The 12,693-nt window shown below is 42.2% G+C and overlaps 1 long non-coding RNA gene across 1 annotated transcript; it reads right to left on the reverse strand.

Moving 5' to 3' along the window:
• Positions 1-316: 316 nt before the first annotated feature.
• LOC117347981 lies at positions 317-11,792 on the reverse strand. The gene is made up of 4 exons (XR_004536879.1): positions 11,693-11,792; positions 9,849-9,966; positions 6,006-6,123; positions 317-555 (listed from the first exon to the last, which is right to left on the reverse strand). It is a non-coding gene; the product is annotated as an uncharacterized LOC117347981 (long non-coding RNA).
• Positions 11,793-12,693: the final 901 nt, after the last annotated feature.

A 12,693-nucleotide genomic window follows, 5' to 3' on the forward strand; every position in this document is an offset into this window, starting at 1 on the left:
AAGTAGACAGAGATATCACCGATTAATTAAATAAGCACTTCACTTATCTTTATGAATGGTTCAGAGGTCCCAACGTGGCCCCGTTTTGGAATCGGCTTCAGGAGACCCGATTAAACGCTTACAAAATTCTCTGTGGAGAATCAGTGTCATCAATCTCCGTGATATTGTGGTCATATCTGCAATGCAAAAATAAAAAAAATCATTAGAAAACAGCATATGCTAAGTAGACAGATGTTCATGTCCACATAGCAGTGCAAATTGAACAAAGTCGTTGGCAACACATGAAGATAAAAAGCACATATCAATTGCATACCGTTTTAGAATGTAAAAAAATTTTCAACCGAAACAAACGCTGCCATCCGATCCTGCTTTTAAAAAGAAAGGGGAGGTTATAATCGTGCTTTTCCGTGTTGACGTCACTCTGTTGCATTCACATTCCGGAAGATACAATAAAGTTGAGACTTCCAAAACAGAAATTCAATGTGGAAATGCTGATGAAACAAAATGCAATGGGACCCCTGAATCATTCATAAATAAGTGAAGTGCTCTGTCTACCTGCAAGTTAAGAAAATTATAATTAAGAGAAGAAGAAATATTTATTGAAACAGGTTTACAAAGCTATAACGAATATACATTCAATTTACTTTGGTCTCAGAGAGTGATCATTTATATGAAGTTCGCAATGACTGGAAGGTAAACTCTCATTGTGAGGGGAAGTCACCCCTTGCAGGAGTTTCATATCTCTGAGCGTAATACAAAATATTTTTTGATTTCTCTCTGTAGACAGTCTATCAATTGAAGCCAGTTTCACTCATTTAAAACTATGCATTAGACAGCAATATCTTGTCATTTATGATCATTTTTACACTTCACCCCGTCCCATCCCCACTGTATTTTCCCCCCAGATAGTAGGTAATATGTCCTGTATACCAAGTTTGGTTGCAATCTCTCCATGCATTTCAGAGTTACGCTGCCAAAACTATGCATTAGACAGTAATATCTGTCGTTTATGATTATTTTTACACGTCACCCTATCCCACCCCCACAGTATTTTCCCCCCAGATAGTAGGTAATATGTCCTGTATACCAAGTTTGGTTGCAATTTCTCCATGCGTTTCAGAGTTACGCTGCCAAAACTATGCATTAAACAGCAATATCTTGTCATTTATGATCATTTCTAAACGTCACCCTGTCACCCCATCCCACCCCCACAGTATTTTCCCCCCAGATAGTAGGCAATATGTCCTGTATACCAAGTTTGGTTGCAATCTCTCCATGCTTTTCAGAGTTACGCTGCCAAAACTATGCATTAGACAGTAATATCTGTCGTTTATGATTATTTTTACATGTCACCCCATCCCACCCCCACAGTATTTTCCCCCCAGATAGTAGGCAATATGTCCTGTATACCAAGTTTGGTTGCAATCTCTCCATGCTTTTCAGAGTTACGCTGCCAAAACTATGCATTAGACAGTAATATCTGTCGTTTATGATTATTTTTACATGTCACCCCATCCCACCCCCACAGTATTTTCCCCCCAGATAGTAGGTAATATGTCCTGTATACCAAGTTTGGTTGCAATCTCTCCATGCTTTTCAGAGTTACGCTGCCAAAACTATGCATTAGACAGTAATATCTGTCGTTTATGATTATTTTTACATGTCACCCCATCCCACCCCCACAGTATTTTCCCCCCAGATAGTAGGTAATATGTCCTGTATACCAAGTTTGGTTGCAATCTCTCCATGCGTTTCAGAGTTACGCTGCCAAAACTATGCATTAGACAGCAATATCTTGTCATTTATGATCATTTTTACACGTCACCTCTTCCCACCCCCACAGTATTTTCCCCCCAGATAGTAGGCAATATGTCCTGTATACCAAGTTTGGTTGCAATCTCTCCATGCGTTTCAGAGTTACGCTGCCAAAACTATGCATTAGACAGTAATATCTGTCGTTTATGATTATTTTTACATGTCACCCCATCCCACCCCCACAGTATTTTCCCCCCAGATAGTAGGTAATATGTCCTGTATACCAAGTTTGGTTGCAATCTCTCCATGCGTTTCAGAGTTACACTGCCAAAACTATGCATTAGACAGTAATATCTGTCGTTTATGATCATTTTTACACGTCACCCCATCCCACCCCCACAGTATTATTCCCCCAGATAGTAGGTAATATGTCCTGTATACCAAGTTTGGTTGCAATCTCTCCATGCGTTTCAGAGTTACGCTGCCAAAACTATGCATTAGACAGCAATATCTTGTCATTTATGATCATTTTTACATGTCACCCCATCCCACCCCCACAGTATTTTCCCCCCAGATAGTAGGCAATATGTCCTGTATACCAAGTTTGGTTGCAATCTCTCCATGCTTTTCAGAGTTATGCTGCCAGAACTATGCATTAGACAGTAATATCTTGTCGTTTATGATCATTTTTACACGTCACCCCATCCCACCCCCACAGTATTTTTCCCCCAGATAGTAGGTAATATGTCCTGTATACCAAGTTTGGTTGCAATCTCGCCATGCGTTTCAGAGTTACTCTGCCAAAACTATGCATTAGACAGCAATATCTTGTCATTTATGATCATTTTTACACGTCACCCCTTCCCAACCCACAGTATTTTTCCCCCAGATAGTAGGTAATATGTCCTGTATACCAAGTTTGGTTGCAATCTCTCCATGCGTTTCAGAGTTACACTGCCAAAACTATGCATTAGACAGCAATATCTTGTCATTTATTATCATATTTACACATCACCCCTTCCCAACCCACAGTATTTTTCCCCCAGATAGTAGGTAATATGTCCTGTATACCAAGTTTGGTTGCAATCTCTCCATGCGTTTCAGAGTTACGCTGCCAAAACTATGCATTAGACAGCAATATCTGTCGTTTATGATCATTTTTACACGTCACCCCATCCCACCCCCACAGTATTTTTCCCCCAGATAGTAGGTAATATGTCCTGTATACCAAGTTTGGTTGCAATCTCTCCATGCGTTTCAGAGTTATGCTGCAAGAATTATGCATTAGATAGCAATATTTGTCGTTTATGATCATTTTTACACGTCATCCTTCCCTACCCCACAGAAGTTTTCTCTCCAGATAGTAAGTAATATGTCCTGTATACCAAGTTTGGTTGAAATCTCTCCATGCGGTTTAGAGTTATGCTGAAACATACATACATCCGATTTTACATATATAGATTATCACAAAAGAAAATGATTTTGTTCCATTCATTACTAGAGACAAAAAGTCTTTAAACTTGCATGATCTTAACAAGGAGAATGTCAATTCACTAACGTAAACCAGAGCTGGAGATTTACCACCGCTCAGCTGGACATTTACCTCCAGTCATGACCAAAACCAGTTCTTGCAGATGTACATTCTAAAACATGACTTATTCTAATCAATAAATAGAAAATAAAATTATTTTTTCTACCGTTATCATGTGGTTATTTTGTTTTTCTAATTGTCTTGATCAGTCTCTGGTTTCCTTGGTTTTCTCTTAACTCTCTTGCCAGGGTCTCTTTTTCTATTTGCCATCTTGTATCTTTGCTGAGCATCTCCCTTGTGTGTCTGTATTCTTGCCCTGTCCAATATCACCCTTCTGTGTCCCCAGTCCTCCTCACATGCCTATCATCCTCTGTATCCTTCCCCATCTCCATCATCTCTCCCTTTGGCTTCCTTTGCTCCTGCCCTTCTCCCTAGGAATTCTGCAAATATCCCGTGGGGGTCCAGTATTTCTCCCTCTTCCTTCTTCTCCCACAGGTATCAACATTTTCTTCCCTGCCCCTAGGTTCCACTATCTCTCCATCATTTAGCCCTCTACCCTCCCCCCACTTATGGTATGGCATCTCATTCACTTTCCTTCTATCTCTCCTCCCAGTTGGCATCTCTAACTCGCTGCCATTCTTGCTCTCCCCTCCCCTATTCAACATCTGTCATATGCTCCCAACCCCAAAGTTCTTTAAACTTCCTCTCAATTCTCAATGGAACTGTCAACAGCAGCAGCAGCCACAAGACTAAAAGCAGATGACTTCTGGGTGGTCCACAAGCCTTCCTTTTACCGATTCCACCTCCTCTGATTCTACTTTCTATTTCTAGAGGGACAAAAGAAGGAAATCCCTCATGGACTGCCCACAGCTGCTGCTGCTGTTGGTGATGTTGAGAATTGAGGGCAAATTTAAAGGACCAAGGAGGTGGGGGGGGATGGAAACGAATGACAGATGTCAAACCGGGGGTGGGGGAGGAGGGAAGTATGTTAGAGATACTGAATGGCTTGGGGAAGATAAGTGCTTCCTTTTGGATGGAGAGACACCGACGCATTCACACACACAGTTTACAGAGCTTTACAAGTTCAAATTTGGCCCCTGAGGAAGGCGATGGTATCGCCGAAACTCGGATCCTACTCGGGACTTCGTTGTTTTGGAACTTTGTTTTAAGACTTGTTATAAACTTTGATACAAACTGCAAATAAAGGCTCAATGACCACAGGTTGGATGTGACATCTCCAGAACCTCTCTTTGTTGATTTTGCTTTGCCTCGAGGCCTGGTACCTTCTTTCCCATTTCTGTAAAAAGACATTAACTATTTTTTCTGAGGCCCTCTAAGTACCTACAAATCCACAATGTGGCCCTGCATAGGGTTTGAGTTTGAGGCCACTAAGTTAAACTATGTGTTATCATTCAGCAGAGGGCAGATGGAGTCAAATAGCGGGAATTAGGAGAAAAATGTTCTGTTTACCACAAAGCTAAACAGACAGAGTTTGTGTAGCATGTTACCCACGCTGAGGCTGATTTTCTTCTCTTCTCTCCTTTTATTCCGGAAGTCTTTTTGAATAATAAGATACGCCTCAGTGCAGACACCTCACTGTGCTCTGGTAACTCAGTCAATAGACATATCTTCTCCTGAAAAAAATCTGTTATGAAGCAGACAAAGAAAAACCTATCGCAGAGCCAGGGAGCTATTGAACGCATTATTTCATTTCAAGCAAGAGTGAATTCATTATATCAACTTTTGATAGTGGCGATGGAATAAAATGCCAGTGAAGTCTACTGTATGTTATCTATCCCCTGCCCTAGAAGACAATAGAATAGTCCTTGAGTAGTACTAAAATAATGAGCTTCCCTGTTCCTTTCATTGTGCATCCTCTCCCTCCTTCCACTCATAGACAGACTACCGACCTTATATATGGGCATGGACCTTATACAAAGTCTGAGAGATTTGATTTTCTTAATGGAAACATGGTTGAAACAAGAGGAAGGCGGTCTAAGGTGGGTTTGAATATGTTTTTAATTTCTTAATTTGAGTGTACTTTTTGTATATAATTGGGGGGCAGGTGATTTATCTATTTGTCATAGATTACAATTTTAATTGTAGTTAAGTGCTTTTATAGTGTAATATGATTGTATTATATGTTGCACTTACTTATGGCTTCAAAATGAATAAAGATATTAAAAAAAAAAAAAAAAAAAAGAAAGAAGAGGAAAATAGTTATATGACTCGGGGTTTATCTAAGACGTATTCCATCTATACTTCCCCTAGGATAGGAAGAAAAGGGAGAGGGACTGCAATTATAAGTAAGTGGCCGACGATTCAATGTACAACATCTAAGTTCCCATATAAGGGATTGTTCCTAATGAAGTGGGAGGGAATGCCTACGATGTGCATGGCTTTATTCTATCTATTTATTCCGGGGTTACTCAAGACTGGTATAGGATATTTCAAACAAGAGCTGAATTAGTGTTAGTGTGTCCAAACATTTTTTTTTTTTTTCATATAGATGATTTGACATCTATTCCCATCTAACAGGGATTGGGCTGGGTAAACCTGAAATAACTGTAATAGAAACAGTAATATAAAAATTGTTAGTCATATCAAACATACTGTATATAAATCAAGCATATAAAAACATATAAAAACAATTCAAACAACAGTTTTTATTATTAATGGCCTTTACCACCACCATGGTTTCAGCCAAAAGAAGTCTTACCTCACTGGCGAAGGACGCAAGAAGACTTGAAGTGGTCCAGAGAAGGGCGACAAAAATTATACGAGGTTTGCACCAGAAGACATATGAGGAAAGACTGGAAGCCCTGAATATGTATACCCTAGAAGAAAGGAGGGACAGGGGAGATATGATTCAGACGTTCAAATACTTGAAAGGTATTAACGTAGAACAAAATCTTTTCCAGAGAAAGGAAAATGGTAAAACCAGAGGACATAATTTGAGGTTGAGGGGTGGTAGATTCAAGAGCAATGTTAGGAAATTCTACTTTATGGAGAGGGTGGTGGAATGCGCTCCCGAGAGAGGTGGTGGAGAGGAAAACGGTGACAGAGTTCAAAAAAGCGTGGGATAAACACAGAGGATCTAGAATCAGAAAATAATAGTAAATATTGAAGAACTAAGGCCAGTACTGGGCAGACTTGCATGGTCTGTGTCTGAATATGACCTTTGGTTGAGGATGGGCTGGGGAGGGCTTCAATGGCTGGGGAGGTGTAGATGGGCTGGAATGAGCTTTGATGGAGACTTCATTAGTTGGAACCTAAGAACAGTACCAGGTAGAGCTTTGGATTCTTGCCCAGAAATAGCTAAGAAGAAAAAAAAAAATTAAATTGAATCAGGTTGGGCAGATTGGATGACGTAGAGGGCCATTTTTGATGGGGCGTCTAAGTCCGACTTTGGACATTTCCCGCATGACATCCAAAGTCGGAGGTGAAGAAACATCCATTTTGAAACAAGATGTCCCCATGTCTTTGTTATTGAGAAAGACATGGAAGCCACTGCTTGCCCTTGATCAGAAGCATGGAATGTTGCTATTCTTTGGGGTTCCAGAATCTTTTGTTACTCTTTGGGATTCTGGAATGTTGCTACTCCTTGGGTTTTGGTCAGGTACTAGGGACCTGGATTGGCCACCATGAGAATGGACCATTGGTCTGACTCAGTAAGGCTGTTCTTATGGTTCTTATGCTCTTAATTGCCTACTTGGATGTCTTGGCTGTCAGAGTATCTAGACCACCAGGACATCTAACTTTATTCACTATTTTTGACCACAAAAATGTCCAAGTTAGAAACATCCAAATCAGCACCATTTAGTTGTGGGAAGGGCAAGCACTTTAATGGACTGGCCACATAAACATGCAAATAAAGTGGTGGGGCACCTTATAGGGCACTACTGCGAACTTCACATAAAGGGTGCCAGATATATATCTCACCATATACCCCTTATAATTTATGCTGAGCCCACCAAAACTACCCCCAAACCTACTATACCCACCTGTTTACTACCACAATAACCCTTATGGCTGCAGGTAGCACCTATATAGTAGTACAGTAGGGTTTTGGTGGGCTCACACTTTCCACCATTAATGTTGTGGTTAGAGTGGCTTATGGGTCTGATTTCTCCTCTCTATGGTTCACCAGTCTACGCACCTGGCCACGTAAGACACCTGTGTGGAGTTCTACTAGGCTTTCCCATTCCAGGTGCTGCTGTTCTAGACACGGGTATGGACTGTTTCATTCAGATATTTTTTTTGCTGAGGGGGGAGGGGGAGGATGGGAGGATCATATCTTCATACATACAGTGGTCATCTGGTCAGTTTGGTGACCATTTTGGCACTTTCTGAGCACTATACAATAATATATTGCATGATTTAATATATTTTTAAGAACATTGTTTATGATTAAGTAAATTGGAAAAAAAGTTTCTGTTGAAAAATGAATAGTGTTCTGGGATTGAAGTATTGAGAGTAAATTAGACTGGAACTATACGGTGTATTTTGCTCCTATTTTTGAAGACGATGCCAGCATTTATACCATTTTTCAGCAGATGAAAGTCTGATGCCTAAAGTTAGGTGTGGGAATCAGTACCATGGTCTATACTATAAAAGGTGAGTGCCCTTTATAGAATGACAGCACTGAATATTTGTGTGTCCATTTGGAGCACCATTTAAAGAATTCCCCCTTGTTCGTTGGCATCGTACTACTAATAATAATCATTTTAGAGCACTAGTAGACATACACAGCACTGGACATCAAAACACAGAAGAAACAGTCCCTGCTCAAAAGAGCTTATGATCTAGTCAAGACAAACAAACTGGACAAGAAGGTGCTTCAATACACAGTGCTCAGGTGGGGGAATTACAGAAGGAATAATATGACAGATATTGGTGCTTAGAAGGCGGCTTGGAGTTTGGAATTTAAAGTATCTTCAAAGAAGTGGGCTTTGAGTCTGGATTTGAAAACTGCCCGAGACTGAGCCTGACATTCTGAGTCAGGCAGATTGTTCCACGCATACAGTGCAGCAGAGAAGGGATGGAGTCTGGAGATGGCTGTAGAGGAGAAGGGTACAGATAAGAGAGACTTACCCAACGAGCAGAGTGCCTGGGCAGTAAGAGGAGTTTGAACTGTATGTGGAAATGGATAGGGAGTCAATGAAGTGACTTGAGGAGAGGGGTAATATGGGCTTAGTGACTGACGTAATATGAGGCATACAGTAGAAGTCTGCCCATGCACCTCCCATGTTTATGTCTACTTTGGAATTATATGCTTTAGGACAGGGGTGCCCAAAAGGTCAATTGCAATCGACCAGTAGATCGCAAGGGCAATGCGATCTACACAATCAACTCGCGTTGCCTTTGCGTTCTCCCTGCTTCCCCGACGTGCAAAAGCCAGGCCTGCCCCCCCCCCCCCCCCACGACTTCAATTCTGACATCGGAGAGGAAGTTCGGGGCCAGCCAATTGGTGCCTTGCTGGCCCGGAACTTCCTCTCTGATGCCAGAATTGGCGTTGGGGGGTGGGGAAGGGAACGCTTGTGCAATGGATGCACGGGCCTGGCTTTTACGCGTCAGGGAAGCAGGGAGAATTTGGTGGCGGTGGCAGTTTGGGAGGGGGCAGGGAGAGAGAAAGACATGGAGCTTCATGCTTCCTGGAATTAAACAAGCTGCTGTTCCTGCATTGGCCAACTAACAGTGCTGTAGAGAGACAAGAGAGAAAGAAAGGCAAACAGAAAGAAAGGAGGGGCAGGGAGAGAGAAAGAAAGGGAAGGGGGCAGAGAGAGAGAGGAAGAAAAAGTCAGGGGAGGGAATGGAGTGTGTCGGGTGGCAGGGGGCAGGCAGGAAGAGAGGAAGAAAAAGTTGGACTCATGGAGGGACAGAAAGAGATGTTGGTTGGAATGAGGTCTGTAGGAGAGGAAGCATGCAGGAGGAAGAAAGATTGGATGCACAATCAGAAGAAGAAAGTGCAACCAGAGACTCGTGAAATCATCAGACAACAAAGGTAGGAAAAATGATTTTATTTTAAATTTAGTGATCAAAATGTGTCCGTTATGACAATTTATATCTGATGTCTATCTTTTGCACTATGGCTCCCTTTTACTAAATTGCAATAGTGGGTTTTAGCGCAGGGAACCTATGAGCGTCGAGAGCAGCACGGGCCATTCAGCACAGCTCCCTGCGCTAAAAACCGCTATTATGGTTTAGTAAAAAGGGAGGGGGTATATTTGTCTTTTTTTGTATAATTGTTACTGAGGTGACATTGCATATTTTAAAGTCATCTGCCTTGACCCCTTTGAAACCCCCCCCCCCCCCCGAATATAAATTATAAGTAACATTTTCTCTGTGTACAGTGTGCTTTTTAAAATTTTATTGTTGGTAGATCATTTTGACTTGGTCAAAAGAAGCTCGCAAGCCCAAAAAGTGTGGGCACCCCTGCTTTAGGACTTGGTGCTAATTTATAGAATAGCACCTGATGCACTTATGCATGAAAACGCCAATTAAAGCCACTTTCGATGCACAAAAGTGGTGCAAAGCTCAAGGCACAAGTTTGTAGAATTACCTCAATCTCTATGAAGTCCCTAAAGAAGGCATTCTTCCCGGTTGCTCTTTATTTTTATATTTACATAATCAGAAGTGAATTCCAAAAGTCTGCGTCTGACAGAGAAAGGTAATCACAGCTGAAAAAAAAAAAGAAACAGTTAAGAGAGAAGAGATTGGCACATTCTACACTTTAAGGTTGAATAATGCATCACTCACATTTATAGGATCTCACAGGGGCGGGGCATAACGACAGAGAAAGAAGCTACTATTTTGAGATCCCTTAAATCAGGGGTGTTAAAGTCCCTCCTCGAGGGCCGCAATCCAATCGGGTTTTCAGGATTTCCCCAATGAATATGCATGAGATCTATCTGCATGCATTGCTTTCATTGTATGCTAATAGACCGTATGCATATTCACTGAGGAAATCCTGAAAACCCGACTGCAGCTCTCGAGGAGGGACTTTGATACCCCTGCATTAAATAGTCCTATCATCAGTATGCTTATGTGCACAGACAGTAAAAAAATGTCAGGTACTGGGATAATTAGGGATCAGCAACTAGAGCAGGGATGAGCACCTCTGGTCCTTGAGGGCTGGAATCCAGTTGGGTTTTCAGGATTTCCCCAATGAAAATGCATTGAAAGCGGTGCATGCAAATAAATCTCTTGCATATTCATTGGGGAAATCCTGAAAACCCAACTGGATTCCAGCCCTCGAGAACTGGAGTTGCCCACCCCTGAACTTGAGTATACTGTTGGAATAATGTCTGGCTGACGGATTGTGGGGAGAGCATATGATTGACAGCAGTATGCAGATATGAGACAATTTAGCAGCGAGCCAGGTGGAAACGCTAACTTATTCCCACATTGTTAAAAGCATTCAGGAGAGAACAACTTATTGGACATAAAGGAGTCCTTTTAATAAGATGTGGTGAAATCTGGGCATAGCATGTTCATATTGTGACCGGGCGTGGCCGATTGGACTTGTCCAGGGGCCAATACCCTAATTCACACAGACCACGGATGGGAAGGACTGCAATAAAGTTCTAAAAATAGTGCAAAACACTTGCCACAAATCTTTATTTCACCCCAGACTTGGTGCATTTAACTCAAGTTAGTAGCAATTCAAAAGTAAGTTCCAAAAATACAAGCAAACAATAGTCCTTGCACAAAATACAAACAAAACCAATCTATTTGTTTCCTTTATTTGGCTTGTTGCCATCCACTGGCTTCTATGTCAGCCTTTTTAATGGTCTTCTCTGAGGCTCTCCTGCAAAATGGGGCTAGGCCCTTCCCGGCCCACCCACTGTTTTCGACCAGATTCTGCTATGACTTCTTGTCAGTCCTTTCGCTGGGGAAAATCCACCTTGGGGTTTTATTAACCAAAATACCCTCAGAGGTGTTGGGATCTGTACTGGCCCTGTAGATTTTGGTATAAAAAAACCCCAACAAAAATCCCACTAGATTTTGAATAAAGAGTTCCCCAGTGTCGTTTGGCCAGCAGTGCCTTAGGTAACCAAATTTCATGCATTGCCCCAAACAGTATCACAGAAAAACAAACTCAGTCCTGCTTGAATTTAGGCTGTGCAAGTGCCATGCAACAAAGGGGCAAAAAAAAAACACCTTCTTTCAGCAAGAGGCTTTAAATAATACTGCCCGTCTAGTCTGGAATCATTCACCAACAATTTTCTCTTGATAAACTCCAAACTTTTTCTACTGTTCCTCAGCCCCACTCCATTAAATCAGGGTCAGCAGCGTACAAAAAATCCTTACTAATTTCTGCCATACTGTGAGTTCATTCATTTCTATATAATTTTCATTTGTGTAGGAGTCCTCCACAAAACTTTCCCAATCCTGAGGTCCTACCTGCATTTCTGGTTCCCTTCTCTCTCCCTGCTGAGTTCTTCCTGTGTGGCTGCCTACAACTAGAAACCCCACTGTTTCTCTCTCAGTGGCTAACTACCTGTGCTGGAGTACAGGTGTGCTCTTAGTTCTGGCTAATTCTGAGCTCAGGTGTTTGTTGAGCTGGCTCAAAACCAGTTCTGGATTTGCTAGGCAATGGAACAATTCCAGTCCTGGCTTTAGGAATTCTCTGCCCTCGGCCTGATGGGATTTGTAGTCCTGTTACCTTGCTTTTCACTTGCTGCTTAGAAAAAGGTAAACAGGCAGGAGGAGTCTCTACCTCCTTTTGTGTATAAGGCTCTGGTGCACTTCTGTTTCCTGGCAGAGAAGGTCTGGCTCTTTCTCTCTCCCTGCTGGGTTCCTCCTGTGTGGCTGCCTGCAACTAGGAACCCCACCCATTTCTCTCACAGTGGCTACCTGCCTGTGCTGGAGTATAGGTGTGCTCTTAGTTCTGGCTAATTCTGAGCTCAGGTGCTTGTTGAGCTGGCTCAAAACCAGTTCTGGATTTGCTAGGCCAGGGGTCCCCAAAGTCCCTCCTTGGCCAAATCCAGTCAGGTTTTCAGGATTTCCCCCAATGAATATGCATTGAAAGCAGTGCATGCACATAGATCTCATGCATATTCATTGGGGAAATCCTGAAGACCAGACTGGATTCGGCCCCACTGGAACTATGCCAGTCCTGGCTTTAGGAATTCTCTGCCCTCGGCCTGATGGGATTTGTAGTCCTGTTACCTTGCTTTTCACTTGCTACTTAGAAAAAGGTGAACAGGCATGAGGAATCTCTACCTGCTTCTGTGCACTGCTATGAAAAGGCATTTTTTTTCTTAACAGTATCTTAGCAGGAATTTCAGGTTTATCTACAGATTGTGTTGGTTGCTGCGGCACCTCTCCGGCACTAATTACGTGCACTCACCTTGTGCAGCTTCCACATGGCCCCTGGAATGTTTGCCCAACTCCAGGCACTG

Source organism: Geotrypetes seraphini, chromosome 14 (genome assembly GCF_902459505.1).
Source record: "Geotrypetes seraphini chromosome 14, aGeoSer1.1, whole genome shotgun sequence".
Classification (NCBI taxonomy): Eukaryota; Metazoa; Chordata; class Amphibia; order Gymnophiona; family Dermophiidae; genus Geotrypetes; species Geotrypetes seraphini.